Source organism: Protopterus annectens, chromosome 1.part2, assembly GCF_019279795.1.
Source record: "Protopterus annectens isolate FY-2018-M chromosome 1.part2, PAN1.0, whole genome shotgun sequence".
In the NCBI taxonomy this organism is placed as follows: domain Eukaryota; kingdom Metazoa; phylum Chordata; order Ceratodontiformes; family Protopteridae; genus Protopterus; species Protopterus annectens.
The window spans coordinates 311,532,268-311,551,995 of record NC_056727.1 but is presented as its reverse complement, the minus strand read 5'-3'; the positions used below and the strand labels follow the sequence as shown (position 1 = coordinate 311,551,995).

The following is a 19,728-nucleotide window of genomic DNA, read 5'->3' as shown; positions in this document are numbered from 1 at the left end:
AACGTTATGGTGAGAACATAACTTCATTATGTGATGTTGTCCTATCTCACCTTCATTCTGTACTGGTTGGGAGAGCATCCCTAGCACCATCTTTTTTGGGTGGCTCAAGGGATAATATTCTTCAGGACCCAAAAGAGGCCTTCTCCCTGGAGGCCAAATCAACTTTGTAATGAGTAATAAAGGTATGAGGGCTTGCCCATGTTGCCAGAGCACAAATGGTACCAATTGGCAGTTTTGCCTAGAAGGCGGAAGAGATCTATATAGCTATAGCTCTTGTAGAATAACCTTTTACTTTGTCAAGAAGTTCTTTGCTCTGCAGTTTATAGGTAAATGTAATACAATCTGATAGCCATCTGGAAAGAGTGACCCTAGTAACTGAAGCACCTCTCTTGTAGTCCAAGAAGGACACAAACAATTGGTCAGTCTTTCTAAAGTCCTTCACTCTATGTAAGTAAAACGTAATTGTCTATGTACATCTAGTTGATGTAGCATATATTCTGCCTTATTGCCATAGTTGGGAAAGAAAACTGGTAAGTCTATGGCTTGGTTTAAGTTAGATTCTGAACATATTTTAGGTAGAAAGGACGGGTTTGTTCGTAGAGACACTCTGTCTTTGTGGAACAGCTTATACGGGGGATTTGGCAAACAATGCTTGTAACTCCAAAACTCTTCTAGCTGAAGTGATAGCTATTAAGAGAATTGTCTTCCAAGTTAAAAGCTTCAAATCACAGGATGATGCAGGTCCAAAAGGAGGAAGAATCATACGGGATAATAGAAAATTTAGGTCCCATGGTGCTAGAGGTGGTTTAATGGGCTGTCTTAATAGACTAGTACCCTCAGGAATGCTTTACAAAGTCTGTGGGACATCAGGTTCGGCCCCGATTCACCTATATAGAAGTTTGAAATCACTGCTAATTGAACACGAATAGTAGCTGCAGCGGCATCCTTAGGATACAGTTTTGCCAAGAACTCCAGTATGGAAGATATAGGGGCAGAGAAAGGGTCAATATGATTATTCAAGGCCCAAGATATGCTGATATACAATTTTCTCGTTGCAGCCTTATGAGATAAAATCAAGATATGTTTCACTGAAGGGGAAAGATCGGGCAGCCTGGCTATGTTTGGAATCGGAGCAGCCAAGCTGTCAACTTGAGGATGTGAACGGATGGGTGCAGCATTCCCGACACATGAGTCAGAAGGTCTGGAACTGAGTCCAGAATGCACGGCTCCTCCTGGAGATGAGGCCAAAGGAACGGGAACCAGATTTGACGAGGCCAGTAAGGGGTGATAAGTATCAAGGTCCTTCCCAAGGAGCTAGCTTTCTGAAGAGCTTTGGGTATCAATGGGAAGGGAGGGAAGGCACAGAGGAGACCCAAAGGCCAATCGTGTACAAGTGCATCCCTTGGTGATTCCCCCGGAGGGGGGATTAGGGCAAGATAGCTACTGCATTTGGCATTCATAGACGTGGCAAAAAGACTGCAGCAAAGCTAGCCCCATTTGCGGAAAATCATTTCCGCTATCTCTTGTTTTAGGGACCACTTGTGAGGCATCAGAATCGCCCTGATGAGTTTGTCCACTATCACAGTGGATTTCCCCAGGATGTGCATTGCTATCAGAAAGCATTAGGAGGAGGTCACCTACTCCCAAACTCTCAGGGCCTCCTGACAATGGGGGTAAGATCTGGTTCCTCCTTTGTTTATGTACCACAAGACCGACATGTTGTCTGTTTGTATTGCAATAGTTCCTAAAGGAAGAGAGTCTTGGAATGCTTGCAACGCTAAAACCACCACTCTCATCTCCAGGACACTGATGTGTAAATGGGCCTCATGATCTGCCAAGTGCCTTGGAATGTCCTTCCCCAATAATGTCCCCCCACCCCATCTGGGAAGCGTACTTGGTCACTGTGGATAAAGGCTGTGGAAGAACAAAGGGTCGACCTAAAGTCACATGAGTGGAGTGAAGCCACCAACAAAGGTCCATCCTCATAATTTGGAGGGACATGGGTAGCTCCTGCATGGACCACTGACTGAACAGCAGCCACTGTAGAATTCTCATGTGGAGACGCGCCAATGGAATCAAGTTTATTGCTGCTGCCATGGTCCCTAACACTTTCAGGACTGTTCTTGCTTGAACCTTCCTCTTGCAAAGTATGTTTATGACCTGATGCCAACAGACTTGTACTCTTTCTGGGGGAAGCTTTGCCATTATTTTTGTAGTATCCAAGTCTGCTCCTATAAAAACAATATGCTGAGATGGCAATAAGGCAGACTTTTCATAATTTATTGCGATCCCTAACTGAGAGCAGAGCTTTAGTGTGGTGCCCCTCGTTTTTATTAGTAGATGCTCAGTGGTGGTGGTTATGAGCCAGTTGTCTAGGTACGGAAACACCCGGAATCCTAGGTGTCTCAAGTGAGCCGTAACTACTGCCATACATTTGGTGAACACTCTGGGGGTTGTAGTGAGACCAAAGGGCAGAGCTCAAAAGTGGTAGTGACTGGCTACCAGCCAAAAGCAGAAATGACTCCTGGATCGCCTATCCATTTTTATGTGGTAGTACATATCCTGGAGGTCTATAGAGCACATCCAATCATCTTGTCCCAGAAAAGGGAGTACTGACTGCAGTGTTACCAAGTGGAACTTTGCCTTTCTTACTGATTTGTTTAATTTGCGGAGATCCAGGATGGGTCTCCAGTTCCCTGTTTTCTTTGGAAATAAAAAGAACCTTGAGTAAGTTCAGGATCCTATTTGGTCTGCAGAGACTGTTTGGATGACTCTTTTGTCTAGCAACTTTTGTATTTCTAGAGTTGCTTGTTCCCTTTCACTGGGTGGAACGTCCGGGATGGTTTTTTATGCTTGCAATGAGGAAGGAAAAGGGTATGGAGTAACCTCTGGATACGATGCTTTGTACATATTTGTCTTTTGTTATTTTTGCCAGGCTTCTGCGTACAAAGATAAGCGACCACTGACTGCCTCCAGAGACGGACAGGCAGGCCTCCTTTCAGGAGCGCTGGAAGGGCTTGCCAAGGAAGGACCCCTTGTCGCCCTGATTTTGCAGTCCCCCTCTGCTGCGTGGTTTGTGTCTTCCATTACTGTTTCCCCCTCTGCCCCTGGGGGAAGAATCACCACGTGTATCCTGAAAAACTCTCTGGGATTCACAAAACCACATTTTTCCTCCCTTTTGACCTTTTGGATAAAATTCAGAAGGTAGGAAAAAAATGAACTCCTATGGCAGAGAGAGAGTTTTTACTTCTTGTTCACACCTGGTTAATGTGTCTTTGACTTTAGGCCCGAACAATGACGAGCCATCGAAAAGGGTGTAAACAAAAGAAGATTTAAAGGGCTCCGCAAAGCCACACAAGTACATCCAGGAATGCCTTCTTAAGGAAATTCCTGAACCCACTGCCCTACTCGCTCCATCAGCTGCATAAGAAATGAGTCTCATGGATGAGTTTACCACTGAATTCAAGGTGGAGAGCTGGGAAGAAACTTTTTCTGTTACCCCCTCAGCTAACCCCTAAGTTACTAAACCATGGAGAGTATCCCGTAACTCCTTCACTAGATCTCTCTGCAATCTGGTAAAATGAGTGAGATAATTCAGGGACCTGAGCGTAAAGGTCGCTGAAGAAAAGGTGGGCTTTCTGTATCTGTCCATCGTACGAGACTCTCTGTTCGGAGGATGGACAGAAGAGGACGTACGCCGCCACTGCCATAGCATCTACTCGGAACACCTTTCATAAGAATGTTTTTATCGGTGGGAGATGTAATGAATTTATCTGACCTTTAAGGGACAGGCTCTACTGAGTCTGGAGACTCCCACGCCTTTCGACAAACTACGTCCATTAGTCCATCGAATGGCAGAGACTCCCAAGTGGCAGAAGGGCGAGACCCAAAAGCCTTCAGGTAGACAGACTCCTCAGAAGGGTTGATGTGCTTCCAGCCACCTCTCTAAGTATTTCTAGGATGTCTGCAAAGGAGACAACCTCAGAGGGTGACAATGGGGTCCCTTCTGACTCATCAAGGTCTGTGTCAGATGTGACAGACTCCTCTGGGGAGTCCAAATGCTTCCTCTTACATAGTCTCTTATGAAGGACCTCTTCAGAAGGGTATTCTGGAGAGGTTTCAGAAGAGAGGGGGGTTCACCCAATGGGGCATCCTGAGGCCTAGGGTCTCCGTGTCTCTGTGGAAGCAGTGGTGCCCAGACGGGCACCAGTGCCATTGGGGGAGGAATGACTAGACCTGAGAGTGGAATGACTGTGGAGACAGCACTCTCCTCATCACCTCGAAGGCCCCACCGCCCTTAATCTGAGGAAGCTCCCGGATCCAAAGAATCGGAAGGCATCCCCAGAACCAAGGGGGTTTGCTTTGAGGCCAATGTAGGAGCCGAGCTCACCTGTGCCGAAGCCCCAAGAAGCATGTTTGGATCCGACAAATATCCAATCCAACTGTCCTCCCCAGGCCTGACTAGAGAGCGTCAGCTTCTAGACTTGAGTTCAGATGGAATTGAGGACTTTGGAGCAGTAGTCGGGGCCGAAGATCCTAGTACAGGTGTTGGTTCCAATGGTTCCACTACGATCAGCTCCGGACATTCTGGCTCCGAAGTCCCGAATCGGATCAGAGGAAGAATCGATAGTGGCAGTGTAGGCTTAATCAGTTCCAAAACCCTCTGGGTTGGTTCCGACAAAGGGGATTCAGGGACCACTTGTGAGGTTGAAGAATGCACCTGCTGAGTCTGTCTGCTATCACGTTGGAACTCCCGGGAATGCGCGTTGCTAGAAGAAAAGGGTTGGTAGCCATCACCCATTGCCATATCCTCATGACCTCTTGACAAAGGGGGTAAGATTTCGTTCCACCTTGCTTGTCGATGTACCAGACCACCGTCATATTGTCTGATTGAATCGCAATTGGCCCAGACGGCAGCAGGGGATGGAATGCTTGCAACGCCAGAAGCACCGCCCTCAGCTCTAGAACATTTATATGCAGATGGGCCTCCAGTTGGGACCACGTGCCTTGGACTGTCTGTCCCTGACATCGCCCCCCCACCCCACCCCATCAGGGAGGCGTCCGTGGTCACTGTGGCCTTGAGTTGCTGGGGGGAGAAGTGGCGAGACCATTGTATGAGATTGTGCGTCATCCACCAATTTAAATCCTGTTTGCACCTGTGGGTTACTCGAATCATGACTGAAAGAGGATGCTGAAAAGGATACCATTGGGTGAGCAGTAGCCATTGTAGAAGCCTCATGTGAAATCTGGCCAGGGGAACAATGGTGATGGAGGCTGCCATGGAACCCAAAAGCTGTAGAACTGAGTGAGCCGTGGATTTTTCCTTTAAAAGGACTGGAATTAGTTGTTGCTTTATCCTTAGAATTCTGTGCTCTGGAATAGCAGCTCTGCAGTTTTTTGTGTCCAAGATAATCCCTATGAATTCTGTTGACTGAGATGGGGTGAGATTGGATTTCTGCCAGTTTATGGTTATGCCTAGCCTTTGAGCAGCAAGGAGAGAGTATGCCAGGGCTTTTTTTCCAGTAGATGTCTGGTGGAGGCGGAAATGAGCCAGTCGTCTAGGTATGGAAACACCTGGAATCCTTGAAGTCGCAAGTGAGCTGTGACTACTGCCATGCACTTTGTGAACACTCTGTGGGCTGTAGAGAGTCCAAAGGGCAGTACTCTGAACTAGTAATGACTGGCTCCCGCACGGAAGCGCAGAAATCTTCTTGATGGCCTGTCCACCTTTATGTGGTAGTACGCATCTTGAAGATCTATAGAGCACATCCAATCGTCTTTTTCCAAAAGCGGGAGGATATATTGTATTGTGACCATCCGGAATTTTTGTACTCTCACAAACTTGTTCAATACACTGAGATCCAAAATTGGTCTCCAGTCCTCGGTTTTCTTTGGCACCAAAAATAGTCTTGAGTAGAATCCGGATCCTATCTGGTCTGGAGGGACTATTTGGATGACTCTTTTTCTTGGCTTTTCGATCTCTAGTGCTGCTTCTTCCCCTTGACTGGGTGGAACGTCGGGAAGATTTTTTGAAGGGACGGGACAAAGATAGAAGGGGATATGATAACCTCTGGTTATGATCCTTTGTACCCAAGAATCGGTGGTGATGGTTAGCCAGGCAGAAGGGTACAAGAAGAAACATTCCCCAAACACCTCCAGAGGAAAGGAGTTGGGCCGCTCTTCAGGAGCGCTGGTAGGATTGACCAGGGAAAGAATACCTGGAACCCTGGTTACGGGGTCCCCCCTCTGCCCCAAAAGGAGCATCTTCCCTGTGAGTTTCCTCCTCTGCCTCTGGGGAATAACTCAGCCTGTGTGTCATGGAAAGGACCCTGAGATTTCTTGAACCATATCTTCCCACTCTTTTGGTTTTGGGAGAAAGCACGTTGAGGAGAAGAATAACAGACACCTACGGCAGAAAGGGTCTTACTGTCCTGTTCACATCTGGCCAGTGTGCTTTTAACTTTGGGCCCAAACAACGAGGAGGGCTCAATGGGGGCATTAAGAAAAGAAGACTTAAAGGGTTCGGCGAAGTTGCACAAGCGCATCCAGGCATGCCGTCTTAAGACCGCAGCTGAACCCGCTGCTCCTTCTGATGCGTGAGATATCAGTCGCATAGAGGAGTTAGATATAGATTCAATGGTGGCCAGCTGAGAGGCCACTTTGTCACGGACCTCATCAGACACGGCACCAGCCAAGGTTTCAAAGACCTCAGAAACCAGATCCCTTTAAAGCCTGGTGAAATGTGCCATATAATTCAGGGACCTGATAGCAAAGGTCACTGAAGCAAAGGTGCGCTTCCCTATCCTGTCCAGGGCCCGGGACTCTGTTAGGTGGATGGACAGTCTGGCTTTCTTCTTCTGCCAGATCCTTTTTTGTTGCGGCCGCCACCACCAAAGCATCCACAGGAAGACCTTTGGACCAATGGGGATCCGAAGCAGGAGGGGACAAGATCTTATCTGGCCTCTGGGGAATAGCTTCGACGGTATCAGGAGCCTTCCAAGCACACTGCACGATGAGCCGGAGAGGTTCATCGGCAGGTGGAGTAACTCAGGAGGTAGGGGGGCCGGGCGCGAAAAGCCTGCAGGAACACAGATTTCTCGGAGGTTGGATTAGAGGACTGCCAGTCACCTCTCTGTTTCAGGATTTCGAGGATATAGCCAAAAGATACCTCAGAGAGTGACCGAGGGAATCCTTCCCCCTCATCGAAATCTGTGTCTTCGGTGAGGGACTCCTCTGTGGAGTCCATGTGACTTCCTCTTACACGAACTTTTCCAGTGGACCTCCTCAGCGGGAGAAGCTGGAGAAGACAGCGGAAAAGGGGATTCCTGAAGGAATATGTCCTGCGGCCCTTGCACTCGGAGTCTGCTAGATGCGACTTGTGGAACCAGTGTACCAAAGTAGAGCAGAGGTATAGACAGTCCGGTATCATCAGCAGCAGCGAAAGCCTTCTCCATCAGTTGGAGGCTGGTCCACCTGAAGAGGAGTGTATGTCTAGGGCAGGGGTCACCCCTCCCCTAAGTGGCTCAGCCTGCCGACCCTGAGTCCCTGGATGGCTGTGGAGCAGCAAGCTATGTGTGTCACAGCTGACATCTTGGGTCATAGCAAAACTTTCCTGCCATGAAGGCAACTGCGGTTCCTTAGTGAGATCCATAAAGGGAACTGCAGAAGGGGAAGATTGTGCTATATCCATGGACTTCAAAGGCAATGAAGGAGGAGAATAAGAAGGCGTCTTTAGAGATGGGTGATCACCTCCCAAGGAAGGATAGTTCCTGAGGGGTGGAATACCTCTGGCCATGAGTACCTGGTCCAAAAGACGCAACGCATCATGTTCAGAAAGGCTTCTAGTGGACCTCACGGAGACTGAGGGAGAAACAGGCCTGTCCACAGAAGAGGCAGACTCTATGCCCATCTCATCTGACTGCACCGAGGACAACGGTGCAGGGAGAAACAGGCCTGTCCACAGAAGAGGCAGACTCGATGCCCATCTCATCTGACCGCACCGAGGACAACGGTGCAGAGAAAGACTGGACTACTGTTGTCTGCACCGAAGAAGTCATCGGTGCCGAGGTCATTGTCTGCACCAACACAGGGATCAGTGCCGAAGTGGTTGTCAGTGCCGAAGCTGGAACTGACAAAACTGGAGTCAACAATAAAGGCCTCGATTCCAAGGAAGATCTCGGAGCCAACGCGGTCAAGGTCTGTGCCGAATGAACAGTCGGTGCCGATACAGTGGTAATGGTCTGAACCGAGGAGCCCCTCAGTGCCGATATATAGAAGGCTGCAGGAGATGACTGAGCCGAAAACACTAATGGAGCTGAAGGCCTCGGTGCCAAAGGTCTAGGCACTGAAAGCACTGGGTCTGACAGAGAGCTCTGGAGCCGAAAATTTAGCCTTTTTAGGTTTTGGTTGGTGAGAGTCCGCAGTCGGGGACGAAGGCAAGGATTTAGCCTTAGTAGAAACATCCATTTTCTTATGGGCTTTAGGAGGGGTTGAGACCTCCAACCCAGAAATAGTATCTGAAAAGGGAGATTTTAGAAATCCCTTCAGTATCAGCTTGTTTTTCCTTTCTAACAAAGTTTGATTAGAAAAGTTCTCGCAAATAGTACAGGGTAATTCAACAGATAAATGGGAAGCTCCCAAGCAATAAACACACAAAGAGTGTGATTCAGAAGTAGGCAGTTTGTGTCCACAATCAGAACACCGCTTAAACCCCAGACTACCTTTTTTATCTGCCATATTAATTAATAGAAAAGTACCAACAATGGTACAAGAGAGCACCCGAAGGTATGAGAGAGAAAAGGGAAAAGGATTACCAATGATGGTAAAGAGAAAATACCTTGCGGTAAAAGTAGTAAGCAAAAAACAGAAAAACCTGAGGAAATTATGAATGCTAGATGCGATAGGGTAAGAGACAATACAATATCAACTTTTCTGACAGAAAAGTAATTTGCAAAGCAATTAAACAACAATTGACTGTACTTAGCTCAAGAGCAGTAGCTTGACACGACCGGATGGCAACGCGGCAAACAAAATCTGAGGTAACAAGGAGAGGGGGGTTGTGGGTAAGAGTTTAGCTCAAGAGTTTGAAGCTGACGAGAGCTTGGAAAATGGCCGGCTCGGTTCCGAGCTCGGAATCGATACCCATGCGTAATGACTGAACGAGGATTAACAATATCAGATCAATCATTACCTGGGCTAGAAGAGCATCACCACAATGATCTTGAGAGTCCCTCTGAATCGTCCAAATTGCCCTGTTAGTGGAAATGGTGGAAAAGCACAGGGGAACAGTCCTGTACAAGGAAAAGAAAAAGCATCTGTTTTCCAGGCCATCTTGCATGGAGCCTTGGAGCAGAACCTTGCCAATAGATAGTTGTGAGTGGAGAAAAAATATTTCTGAGGTGTTCTCCACAGCTGGATCAATTTCTGAGGGTCTGTCCTAGTCCTGCTCAGTCTGTCTGCCACAAAGTTTGCCATGACAGTATAAAGATACCTATACAGTGAGGTTGTGCTGAAAAACTATATCCCAGGCTACTATGGCAAGTCTGCACAGACAGTACATCTGGATTCCCCCCGTTTATGTACCATAACACTGTAGTGTTGCCTATAAACACCTGTAATGATCCTGGGAGCCATAGATGTCAGAATGTTGAAAGCGTTCAAGTGCCAACATCTCTTTTATATGTATATATTTTGGTCTGTCTTTTCTGTTTCAAAGATCCTGCACTTTTGGTTCAACAGACACTGCTCCCCAAACAAAGTATGAGATGTCTGTTGTTATAGAATGTGCTGCAGCTGGAAGACAAAATGGGAGATCTGGATTCTGATGAAAATGGTCTTTTCTGCCAAAGAATTTACCCTCTCATAAACCCCAAAATGGAAAGGTTCCTATTATATAATCAAAGACGCAATCCTTCGAATGCGTCTTGATCAAACTTGAAAGCACGAAACAGCATATAAGCGATTTCTTTCCCTGGGAAAGAAATTGCTTGGCTGCCTCCGCTACTTTGCCGTTTTCCTCGTGCAATCTCGGAGTTGATATATTTAAGTAGGGGGTGGGGGGCACAACCCCCCCCCCGCATTGGGTGGTGTGGGGGGCAATGCCCCCCACTTTATGTAATGTTTTGAAGTTTTTATTTTTATTTATTTATTTATTTTTTTTATGGAACAGATATTTTTTTCCCCTGGGATAAAAATTGCTGTTCCAAGTGTTCGGGATTGTAAGCTTTCACTTACATGGGGTCGATAAATCAGCATTTGCTTTTTTAAGCATTCGCCGATTTAATATAGATCCAAACGGAATATGTACAAACTGGCTCACAGATAGAACCCACAGTATGAAAGTAGCTGACTTCAAGTCAGACTGCCAACCAGTCAAGAGTGGAGTCCCACAGGGTTCGGTCCTGAGTCCTCTCCTGTTTGGTATCTACTTCTCTGAAGTCCAGGCCAACACTAAGAGACTCTGGCTGACAAAGTTTGCAGATGATTGCAAGTTGGGAGCTATTATTAACTCCCCAATTGATGTTGACATCCTACAGAAAGGCCTCACTGAGACCAACGACTGGTGCCAGAACCATGGCCTTAAGCTCAGTGCCAAAAAATGTGCCATCATCCCCTTTGGGAAAAACCCAGTTCCCATGAATTACCACATAGTTGGCAGTCCACTGAACATAGAAGGCATAAGAGATCTGGGAACACAGGTTGACAGCAGCCTCTCTTTTGACCACCATGTTGCCACTGAGGTCAGAAAGTCATTCTATGTGGCACATCTCACTACTAAGTTTTTTGCATCCAGGAAAAAAGAGGTCATTGTCTCCCTCCACTCTTCTCTCATTAGGCTAGTCATAGCGTACAATGCCCCATTTGGCATGTATCTCACCAGACACCTGCAACAACTGGAGAGGCCGCAAAAGTACCTCACAAAGAGGATCCTAGACCTAAAACACTTGTCCTATATGGACAGGCTCAAAAAAACTCAACTATTCTCTGTCTCATATCACCTAGTTAGAGGCGATCTCTGCTTGACTTACAAAGCCATGTCTGACCCACCTCTTTTAGAAATGCTACATCTAAAGAAATCCCAATCCCTCCGCACCACACGCTCCAGCGACCTCAACCTCATTACCACAATCAACAGAATGTGCTGGAGGGACAGGTTCATAACACAGAGACTGCCCATACTATGGAATAGACTTCCCATACATGTCAAACAGAGCACCTCACTGGCCCTCTTCAAGAGAAATCTTGATGAGTGGATAGGAAATAGAAAATTCACCCCCGGTATCACTCCAGTGCCTCTACTCGACAGAGGCACTGGGCACAAAGGTCGGGTGGCACAACGCCAGGGTAATCCTTTGGGCTAGGCTTGTAAAGGCTCCAGGGCCATTAGCCTAGTACACACCTATGAACCTAATGTCAGGGGATACTGACATTGGGACCATACAGATTTTAGGTACTATAAAGAGTTCTATAACATGCTCTGTCCCAAATTAAATCCAATGAGACATAAAATCATATCTTTGCAATGAGCTTTATTGGTCCAGAATAGCATCAACAGCACTGAGATACACAAAAAGTGAACCTAACATGGCAGGCTACAAGGACTAACATATAAATAAAACAAAGTAATGGTGGCACCTTTTGAAATGTTCTTTTCAACCATAATATTTGGTCCAGAATAGTGTTTCAGCACAAAGATTACTCAAAATGCTAATTTAACATGGCAGACTACAAAGACAAGCTTATATACTTGAAACAAAGCACTGACTAGCATGCATGGCACCTTATGAAATACTCTTTCCAATCATAATGCATATTCTTTAAGCTGACAGCAACAACATGCAATCATCTAGTGATGGCTTAGACTGTAACATTTCAAAAATGTTCTCAAACTTTGAGCTGGTTTGCCATGATGTCATATTTTTCCTTTATACAAACGATGCACTCCAATGGCACACTGTCTATGTTTCTAACTGCTTCTCCTACGCAATGTTCCATAATATTCCTTTGTCTACAACAAAACAGAGCTATGGCAACTTATCTAAACTTGCAACATGCAGCTGCTGCAAAATGTTTCTCAAAACACAAATTATTTCTTGCCAGCCTAGCTCAGAAATAATTCTCACAAAACACAAGTATATTTTCCGACTTAGCTTACTTAGAAATAATGTCTGAAATAATTCTTTTGACACACTTTTTAATACTTCATGCAGTTAACAGGTACCACTGAATTTTTCTCATGTGGTGTCTTGCCAGAAGAATCATGCAAATTATAGATGCCATGAGACCTAGAATCCTGAGAAATCACAAAGCTTCTTACAAACAGTAGTCTCAGTAAAACTAAGGAAAAGATTTAGATACAAATTTACTTCTTCCTGTGGGGGGGCTTTTTCAACAGAGGCATCTAGGAGACACACCAAGAAAACAATCAGGTGAGAAGGTGTCTAGAAAGACTTTTGTACATTCTCCTGGAACCACAGTCTGTGTAAAGAGATCTGTCATCCAAGTGAAATTCCTGAAAGTTTGAAAACAACTCTGCAAAGATAAGCAAGTCATCTATCTACATAAGGAAAACATGAATGCCTTGCAGTCTGTTGTAGGTGATTACAGCAGCTAGACATTTTAAAAATACCCAAGGAGCAATGGACAGACCAAAGGTTAATGCAGAGAATTGACACTATGATATGACATAGAGAACCTTAAGGAACATCTAAAATCTGGAGCTATACGAATATAAGTATCTTGTAAATCTAAGATAACAAGAAAACTCAAATGGTGAATGAGCGGTAACAGGTTGTGAACGGATACCATTTTACAACTTAGGCACCATCACAAACTAGTTTAGAAAGGAAAGATCCAGAACTAGTCTCCATGAATCTTCTTTTTCTGGTCCAGCAACATTCTTGAATAACACTCTTCCAGCTGAGGAGGAGCATACACGTCCATCACCCCCTAAATGGCACTCATCAAATGAAGGAAGAGGAAAAAGGAGTTTAATCTGGTGGATTACAGGGAATCCTTCAGAAAGTACACCCCAACGGTAAAATAAACTAACAGCTCCTACCTAGCCCCTGCACCATAACAGATTCATAGGTTGGTACTAGGCCATCGGCCCTAGGGCCTATACAAGCCTAGCCATAACAATTCCTTGATATTTCTTCCCACAATATTTACTTCCCTAGACCCCTGTCTAGCAGGGTGACTGACATGATCCCCGGGGTGAATTTCCTATCTCCCATCCAGTCATCAAGGTTCCTTTTAAAGAGGGCCAAGCTGGCGCTCTGCTTGACATGTACGGGCAATCTGTTCCAGAGTATGGGGAGTCTCTGGGTCAGGAACCTATCCCTCCAGCATGTTTTGTTCATTGTGATGAAAAAGTTTAGATCCCTGGAGCGTGTGGCTCTGAGGGATTGTGATTTCTTTAAATGGAGCATGTCCAACAGCTCAGGGTTTGACATGGCCTTGTATGTTAAGCAGAGATCACCTCTGAGTAGATGATATGCCACAGAGTATAGCTGGAGTTTTTTTTTTTTTAGACGGTCAGCATATGGCATATGCTTTAGGCTTGTGATTCTTTTACGGAGGTATTTCGGCAGCCTTTCCAACTATTGCAGATGTCTTGTGAGGTACATACCAAACTGGGCATTATACTCTATAATGGGTCTAATGGGGGATGAGCACAGTGGGACAATGACCTCCTTTATTCTGGATGAAAAGCCCTTAGTGATGAAGTGTGCCACATAGAAGGATTTCCTGACTGTTGTGGCGATGTGGTTATTGAAGGTGAGACCACTGCCCACTTGTGTCCCTAAGTCTCTCATCACATTTTCGGTGTTTAGTGTACTGCCACCTATGTGGTAATTCATGGGTACATGTTTTTTCCCCAAGGGGATAACTATACATTTCTTGGCATTAAACTTAAGCCTATGGCGCTGGCACCAGGCATCTGTTTCTGTAAGGCCCTTTTGTAGAATATCCACATAATTTGGGGATTCAATAATGGCTCCCAGTTTGCAGTCATCTGCGAACTTTGTTAGCCAGCGTCCCTTAGTGCTGGCCTGTACTTCAGAGAAGTAGATGCCAAACAAGAGCAGTCCCAGGACTGAACCCTGAGGTACTCCACTTGTCACTTGTCTGGAGTTGGACTTAGAGTTGACTACTTTTACAGTCTGGGTTCTGTTAGTAAGCCAGTTGGCAACCCGAGTAACATAGGGATTTATGCCCAGCTTAGTAAGTTTATCTAGGATTCTAGAGTGAGGGATGGTGTCGAAGGCCTTGGCGAGGTCCAAATAGGCTGTGTGGACCGCCTTATCCTCGTCCACAGCTCTGGAGATTGACTCAAAGAAGTCAATCAGGTTCAGGAGACAAAATCGGCCCTTCACAAACCCAAACTGGGTGGGGTCCAGTGGTTTGAAGGTTGCCAATGTCTTTGTTTATAAGTTCCATGATAATGCGTTACATGCCCTTGCAGATCAGGCTCGTCAGACTGATGGGACTGTAGTTCCCGGGATCCAAGGTGGATCCATCCCTTGTGGAGTGGGATAACTGTAGCTGTGCGCCACTCAGTGGGCATGCAGCCTGAGGTGAGGCTATGATTAAACATGACACTTAGGTGAGGTGCCCGTTCATTTTGTAGTTCATGTAGTACACAGCCCGGGATGTTATCTGGTCCCATGGATGCTGAATTCATAGCTTTGGAGAGTGCGATTTCTACCTGTTTGGCCATGATTAACAGAATTTGGCAATCTTTTGGTATTGAGATGGGCCCTTTAGGGGGTGAAAGGGGGGGGTGAAGTTGGCACTAAATCGATCTGCCAGGATATTGGCAAAATCCTTGGGATCATTATTTTTAATGCCATTCTGTTGTAGCTCAGAGCAGATCTGAGCATTGCCATTTAGATTCTTGACATAACTATAGAATGCCTTGAGGTTTGTCTCTGGAATCTTTGGCAATTTTATTTTCGTAACTAGCTTTTGAGGATTTTATGAGGGATCTCAGTTTCTTACTGAGGCTGGTAAGGGAGGATTTTCCTCTTTCCTGCAATAGTTTCTTCCTTCTGTTGTACAGTTTGTTTATGGAACGGGACCACCAGATTGGCTTCCTTTTTTGGAGGAGAGCATCTTGATTCTATTTGGGATGGCAAGATTCATGCACGAGTGGATGTGCTCGTACAGTGCCTTAGTGTAGGATTCAGCAGTCGAACTTTCAGACCCCGTCTGCATGGGTGCCATGAAGTTTCCCACTTCTGACTTGAGTAGCATGAAGTTGGCTTTGGAGAAGTTTTTTACGGAGGTTTCCTTACTGGGGGGTGGGGGTGGGATGTGGATGTCAAGGGTGACTTGCTTATGGTCAGACCTGACCAATGAGGAGGTGACCACTGGTGTGGAGCATCTATCTCCCATGTTGGTAATGACCAGGTCTAGGATACTGGAGCCCCTGGTGGGACAATGGATTAGTTGATCCAGGGCATTGGAATTTATGAATTCCAAGAACCGTTGGGAAAAGGTGTTGGTACTCGAATAGTTTTCCCAGTTAATGGCAGGGTAGTTGAAATCACCCAGTATTAGGGTGTTTGATTGTATCTTAATATTTTCCAGTATGTTTAGAAATGTGTAGTGACAATCTTGAGGCATGGCGGGGGATCTGTAGCAAGCTACAATTTGGACTGCAGTCTTACCTAGTGTTAGTTGCACCTGGAGAATTTCAGATGCATTGTGTTGGGCAACTAGCCTGGAGGTGTGAATATCCTTGGTGAATATGGACACTCCTCCACCTTTAGTGTTTTGGTCTTGGTTTGGTGGCCAAAAAGTGTGGTAAGAGTTGTAGCCTGGTATTGTAGGGGTGCTCTCTGGAGCCTTGAACCAGGTCTCAGTTACCGCACAGATATCAATGTCCTCCATTTTTAGGAGTGCCTCGAGAGAGTGCATTTTGAGGTTTAGACTTCTAGCATTGAGTAGCATTACCTTCAGATTTTGCATGCTTGTATCTGTTATGGTGGTGGTTTTGTCCTTTGAACCTTGCCTAAAAAAGGCACTATAGGGTTGGCAAGAGCTTTAGCCAGTAACCTGAATCCCAGGAGTGAAAGATGCAGACCATGTCTGGCAAAACATCATGGTTTGTTGATCATGTCATCCCAGGCAGACAGATATTGGATCCCCATTGAATGACACCAGAAGCTTAGCCAATTGTTGAAGTCAGTCATTTTGTCCTTATACTGTGGTATCATTCTGGGCGAAGGCAGGATGCTACTCAGAGCTAGGGTCATACCTACCTGGGCCACATGATCCGAGAGCTCTTCCATGTCTCTTTTCTTGTAGTCCAGGGAGGTACGTCTCAAGTCATTCACTCCAACATGGACAATGACAGTCGTATATGTACTTTTTGTGGAGTGACTTGAGTGCATGCGTTATGTGGCGGATCCGGGCATCCGACAGGCAGTTGACTGTAATTTTCTCCTTATTCAGCCTGGTGAGTGGGACATCAGTGTGCCTGAATACAGAGTCACCTATGACTAAAGTGTTGGGTACATTGTCTTGCCTTAGGGGCTATTGTTGGGTGGCATAGTGGTATTGTGAGCTATGTGTCACTTTGGTTGTGACTGGTGTTTGTGTTTCAGCTTTGGAAGTCCTTGTTGCTTGGGCAGGTTAATGTTAAGGGCCTCCGCATATGTGGGTTTAGTGTTGCTATGTGTGGGTGTTGATGGTGTGGGTTTTGAAGGGCTATGTGTTTGCTTGAGGTGTAGTGCAGGTGTTAACCTTCTCCTCTTGACTGTCTAGCAGAATCTTGGCTGGAGAAAGCTTTGCTTCCAGTTTGGCTATATAAGTGCATCTCTCACAGTTGTAGTGTGGGGTGGTAGGAGGAGAGGGTTGTCTGTGTACATGAGGCAGTTGCCGCATTGCCCCAGTATGCCCAGATTCACCAGGTGGACAGGAGAAATCACCAGAAGCTGACCTTTGGACATGCCTGTTTAGGTGCTTTTTTGTAAAGTACAAGAGCTGTTTTCCCTTACCTTTGCAAGGTACTTTGCAATTATAGGCTTAGTGCCTACGATTAATTTCTCCTTACTGACAAGGAGAGCTGAGTGCTTGTATCAGTTTCAGGCTTCCTAGAGCTTTCCAGCAGGTTCTAGAGCAAGTGCTAGTCACAGGGGTTCAGATTTTAGTGCTATTACTGAGAAACCAGCTAGTTCTAAGGGAAAATTTAAAGAGCAGACTTTCTGGTACCTGGAATAGTTTAACCGTAGCCCTGCGGTGCTGCACGATGCGAAAAATGTGCAAACACACGCATTTTTAAGCCAGAAAGTTGAAAGGGAAAGAAATCATCCCAAAAAGACTAATAAAATTACAATTTCAGCGCTGGAAACCACTCCTTTAGTGTTAGATTGGCAGTACAATGCTCACCACTCCCACTGGTAAGCAGTAGGACTTCCCTTTACCACAGCAAGGTCTGGATAGCTCTGAACACAGAAAATAAAGTCCTGAGACAAGCAAAGCCTGGGATCTGGACTATACTGGCTAGGAAAGGTGGGAAACGAGCAAACAAGATAGTATTTTTGGTGATGTAATCTCATTATCTGAGGTGGATGGCTTAAAGCCAGGTTTTAGTGAGACAAAGAATATCAGGACAGAGGTGATCAAGTAGGGCATGGAGGTGATGGACTTCATTATTTATACTTCTAATATTTAGATGACTAATCAGGAGTGAGTTGGGTAGACTGTTTAGGGTGTGGGTGTTAAGGGAAGAGGTAGTCAGGATGCTGGAGTGATCGGTAGCGGCTTGGCCAGGGTTTGGGTGGATGTCACCATCCATAGTGAGAGGAGCAGGTGTACCAGTCTGTTAAAATCCCCAAGAAGAAGGTTTCTTGGGGTTAACTATTTAACACCCAGTTTAGAATGTCCTCAAGAATTTGTATGTTTCTACCTGGGTGGATGTAGACACAGACATTATACATGCATTTGTTTTTATTGATTTGCAGTTTAGTAGTAATAATTTCAGTCTTGTCCTTTCTAGTTGTTTGAGGGGTGTCAATGGACAGCTCTAGCATAGATTTATAAAGCACGGCTACTCCCCTCTTCTTAGTTGTGCGGTTAGCTCTTAATATATCATCCTCTGAATCCCCTTCTCAACATATTAACCTTTATGGTTTCACACAAGTCATTACGTCCCTTACCAGGATAACTAAACCCAAGGATAAAGAAACTATCCCAGACTGGATCCTTATTAACGGTCAACCCGACATATATAAAGCTGAAACCTTTCCTGACAACATAAGTGATCACCTTCTCATCTATATTATCAGGCAGAAGGCTGGAATCCCTAAACAACCTATCTATAAAATAATCAGGAATAAGAAAAACGTCAACCTTACTAATTTCAAAACTGACCTCAAACTTTGCAACTGGTCTGCCCTCTGGCATCTGTCACTTGAGGAGGCTGTAAAATACTTTAACAGCAAATTCTTATCCATCCTAAATACCCATGCTCCAGAATGTACTATTAGAATGAAAACTAAATATTCCCCCATGGTCTACAGCAGAAACTAGGCAAAAAAATCTTACTTAGAAACGAAGCATGGGCCACCTGGCACCTAAACAGGCATGTCCAAAGGTCAGCTTCCGGTGATTTCTCCTGTCCACCTGGTGAATCTGGACATACTGGGGCAATGCGGCAACTGTCTCATGTACACAGACAACCCTCTCCTCCTACCACCCAACACTACAACTGTGAGAGATGCACTTACATAGCCAAACTGAAAGCAAAGCTCTCTCCAGCCAAGATTCTGCTAGACAGTCAAGAGGAGAAGGTTAACACCTGCACTACACCTCAAGCAAACACATAGCCCTTCAAAACCCACACCATCAACACCCACACAGAGCAACACTAAACCCACATATGTGGAGGCCCTTAACATTAACCTGTTTTGAATTGGAATGATACAAAAAAATCTGTTATGTCCGATAAAAAAAAAAAATCACTATTGCCACCTACAACACATACATCAAAATAAACCACAACAATTCTGGGCAGGTCTAAATAAGCTTCTCTACCCAGGACAACCCTCCACCCCTATCCCCACAAATGTAAAAACTAACACCCCTCCAGAAGACGACAATTCCTTTAATAACTTCTTTACTGAAACCATCCAACAACTAGCTAATAAATTATCCCCCAGTGGACCTAATCCAACTGCCACCACACCCAGTACCCAAAACATCTTTAAACTTCAACCAGTCTCAACCTAATTTAGTCAAAAACTAATTAGTAAACTAAAACCAACCACCCTAGCTGCAGACCACCTCCCTGCAGAGTACCTACAAAAAGCAGCTGATGCGGTAGCCTATCCGATATCCATTCTAATAAACAGAACTATTTCAGAAGCTACCATTCCCACTACCTGAAAGATTTTCCATGTTATTCTGCTCCATAAAGGAGGCAGTTCTACTGGACTCTCAAATTACAGACCCAAAGCTATCTTGTCTCCTCTAGCCAAAATCATGGGAAAATGTATCCATAGACAACTCCTGACCCATCTACTAGCAAACATTCTCCTGACAAACTCTCAGCATGGCTTTAGACCAAACCATAGTACCACCACTGCCCTATTCTCCTATACAAATGTCAAAAAACAAAACCGTAATAGTGATAAACTTTCCTCAGCCATCTTCCTAGACCTTTCCAAGGCTTTCGACATGGTAAACCACCAACTGCTCTTGCAAACCTTAGAATCAAAT

General features: G+C 45.4%; 1 protein-coding gene across 2 annotated transcripts in view; it reads right to left on the bottom strand.

The window, feature by feature from the left end:
• Positions 1–19,728, bottom strand: part of TASP1 (taspase 1) — a 1,724,078-nt gene that overhangs the window by 1,156,700 nt on the left and 547,650 nt on the right. The window lies entirely within an intron of this gene.